This window comes from Myotis nattereri, assembly GCF_964212035.1.
Source record: "Myotis nattereri genome assembly, chromosome: X".
Taxonomy (NCBI): Eukaryota; Metazoa; Chordata; class Mammalia; order Chiroptera; family Vespertilionidae; genus Myotis; species Myotis nattereri.
This window is the reverse complement of record NC_138078.1, coordinates 48,881,013-48,885,092: the sequence shown is the minus strand read 5'-3', so window position 1 is coordinate 48,885,092 and position 4,080 is coordinate 48,881,013.

Genomic DNA, 4,080 nt, shown 5'->3' with positions numbered 1-4,080 from the left:
GATTCTTAGATTCACTTGTTGATAGATACATATTTGTTGTTCATAATTTGTATCTTTACCTTTTTCTTCTTCCTCCTCTTCTTAAAGGATACCTTTCAGCATTTCATATAATACTGGTTTGTTGGTGATGAACTCCTTTAGCTTTTCCTTATCTGTGAAGCTCTTTATCTGACATTCAGTTCTGAATGATAGCTTTGCTGGATAAAGTAATCTTGGTTGTAGGTTCTTGGTATTCATCACTTTGAATATTTCTTGCCACTCCCTCCTGGCCTGCAAAGTTTCTGTTGAGAAATCAGCTGACAGTAGTATGGGTAGTCCCTTGTAGGTAACTGGGTTTCTTTCTCTTGCTGCTTTTAGGATTCTCTCTTTGTCTTTTGCACTTGGCATTTTAATTATGATGTGTCTTGGTGTGGTCCTCTTTGGATTCCTTTTGTTTGGGGTTCTCTGCGCTTCCTGGACTTGTAAGTCTATTTCTTTCACCAGGTGGGGGAAGTTTTCTGTCATTATTTCTTCAAATAGATTTTCAATATCTTGCTCTCTCTGATCTTCTGGCACCCCTATAATTCTGATGTTGGTACGCTTGAAGCTGTCCCAGAGGCTCCTTACACTATCTTCGTATTTTTGGATTCTTTTTTCATTTTGCTTTTCCAGTTGGGTGTTTTTTGCTTCTTCGTGTTTCGAATCTTTGACTTGATTCTTGCGCTCCTCTGGTCTGCTGTTGGGTGTCTGTATAATATTCTTTATTTCAGTCAGTGTATGTTTAATTTCTAGTTGGTTCTTTATCACAACATCGAGGGTCTCATTAGATTTCTTGAGGATCTCACTACATTTTTCGGCAGTCTCACCATCTTTTCGAGGGCCTTACTAAGTTTATCGGCAGCTTCTAGACAGTTCTTGAGAGACCTTAAAAGTGTGGTTTTGAGCTCTATATCTTCCATTTCTGACATTTGCGTCCTGTTTCTTTGTCTCCGCATTTTTTTTATCTTTTCTTGGTGTACTCCCTAGTGGTCTTTGTGAGCAGTCTTGTTGTAGTTAAGCCGTGATTGTCTGCAATACCATGGGTGATTTGACCTCAAGGCTAACTGGCGATAAGAGTCAGCTGTGTCTCAACACCCATTCTAGATAAAAACTCTCAGCAAGGTGGGAATTGAAGGATCATACCTCAACATAATAAAAGCCATATATGACAAACCCACAGCTAATATCATACTCAATGGACAAAAACTAACACCATTTCCCCTAAGAACAGGAACAAGACAGGGATGCCCACTCTCACCACTCCTGTTTGACATAGTACTAGAAGTATTAGCCATTGCAATTAGACAAGAAGAAGTAAAAGGCATCCAAATTGGAAAAGAAGAAGTAAAACTGTCCGTATTTGAAGATGACATGATATTATACTTTAAAAACCCTAAAGACTCCATCAATAAACTATTAGACTTAATAAAAGAATTCAGCGCCAAAACCGGTTTGGCTCAGTGGATGGAGCGTCGGCCTGCGGATTGAAGGGTCCCGGGTTCGATTCCGGTCAAGGGCATGTACCTGGGTTGCGGGCACATCCCCAGTGGGAGATGTGCAGGAGGCAGCTGATCGATGTTTCTCTCTCATCGATGTTTCTAACTCTCTATCTCTCTCCCTTCCTCTCTGTAAAAAATCAATAAAATATATATATAAAAAAAATTAAAAAAAATAATAAAAAAAAGAATTCGGCAAAGTAGCAGGATACAAAATTAATGCCAAGAAATCTATGGCATTTCTATACACCAATAGTGAATTTGCAGAAAGAGAGACTAAAAAAGCAATCCCATTTACCATTGCACCAAAAAAATTAAGCTTCCTAGGAATAAACTTAACAAAAGAGGTAAAAGACCTCTACTCAGAAAACTACAGGACGTTGATAAAAGAGATAGAGGAAGACATAAACAGATGGAAGAACATACCATGTTCTTGGATTGGTAGAATCAACATCATTAAAATGTCCATACTTCCCAAAGCAATCTATAAATTCAACGCACTTCCCATTAAAATACCAATGGCATATTTCACAGACCATAACAAACTCTCCAAAAATTCATCTGGAATAAAAAATGACCCCAAATAGCTGCAGCGATCCTGAGAAAGAACAAAGTAGGTGGGATCTCAATACCAGATATCAAGATGTATTACAAAGCTACTGTTCTCAAAACTGCCTGGTACTGGCACAAGAACAGACATTTAGATCAATGGAATAGAATAGAGAGCTCAGAAATCAGCCCCAACCAATATGCTCAATTAATATTTGACAAAGGAGGCAAAAACATACAATGTAGTCAAGATAGTCTCTTCAATAAATGGTGTTGGGAAAATTGGACAGATATATGCAAGAAAATGAAACTAGACCACCAACTTACACCATACACAAAAATAAACTCAAAATGGATAAAGGACTTAAACATTAGATGGGAAACCATACAAATACTAGAAGAATCCAAAGGCAACAAAATCTCAGACATATGCCGAAGCAATTTCTTCACCGATACAGTTCCTAGGCCATTGGAAACTAAAGAGAAAATAAACAAATGGGACTACATCAAAATAAAGAGTTTCTGCACAGCAAAAGAAACCATCAACAAAACAACAAGAAAGCCCACTACATGGGAGAACATATTTGCCAATGCTATCACTGATAAGGGTTTAACCTCCAACATTTATAGGGAACTCATACAACTCAACAAAAGGAAGATAAACAACCCAATCAAAAAATGGGCAAAGGATTTAAATAGACACCTTTCAAAAGAGGACATTCAGAAAGCCAAGAGACATATGAAAACATGCTCAAAGTCACTAATCATCCGAGAGATGCAAATCAAAACAACAATGAGGTACCATCTCACACCTGTCAGAATGGCTATCATCAACATTTCAACAAACGACAAGTGCTGGAGAGGATGTGGAGAAAAAGGAACACTTGTGCACTGTTGGTGGGAATGCAGAATGGAGCAGCCACTATGGAAGACAGTATGGAGTTTCCTAAAAAAACTACAAATGTAACTCCCATGTGACCCTGTGATCCCACTTCTAGGAATATATCCCAAGAAAGCAGAAACACCAGTCAAAAAGGATATATGCACCCCTATGTTCATAGCAGCACAATTCACCATAGCTAAGATCTGGAAACAGCCTAAGTGCCCATCAGTAGATGAATGGATTAGAAAGCCGTGGTACATCTACACGATGGAATGCTATGCTGCTGTAAAAAAGAAGGAACTCTTACCATTTGCAACGTCATGGATGGAATTGGAGAGCATTATGCTAAGTGAAATAAACCAGTCAATGATGGAAAAATATCATATGATCTCACTCATTTATGGATAATAAAGACCATTATAAACTTATGAACAAAAATAGATACAGAGGCAGAGCTGCCTCGAACAGACTGTCAAACTATAGCAGGAAGGCCGGGGAGGGTGGGAGGGCAGGAGGGGGGTGGGTAAGAGATCAACTGAAGGTCTTGTATGCATGCATATAAGCATAACCAATAGACACAAGACACTGGGTGGTAGGGGAGGCCAGGGGATTGTCAAGGGCGGGGGGGGGGGGGGGGGGAAAGGAGACATATGTAATACTCTTTGTAATATTTTAAGCAATAAAAAAAAAAATAAAAAGGCATTGTTTATCTCCTTGAAAAAAAAAGAAGATGTAAGTCAACATTTATTCTAATGTTTTTCCTACCTAGGAATACCAAGGGCACTTAAAACAGACAATGGGTCTGCCTATACCTCTAGAGCTTTTAAAAACTTCTGCTCTACATTCGGCATCGCACATTCTACAGGAATACTCTACAATCCTCAAGGCCAAGCAATAGTAGAAAGGGCTCACCAAACTTTAAAAACACAAATTAAAAAATTACAAGAAAATGAGTTTAAATATTCCTCTCCTCATCATGTTCTACAACATACTCTATTTGTAATTAATATACTAAATGTAGATTCTGAGGGAAATTCCTCGATGTACAGACATTGGAACCCTGATCTAACTAAACCTAAAGTCCTCGTCAAATGGAGAGACTTGCTTACAGGAGCCTGGAAGGAACCTGATGTG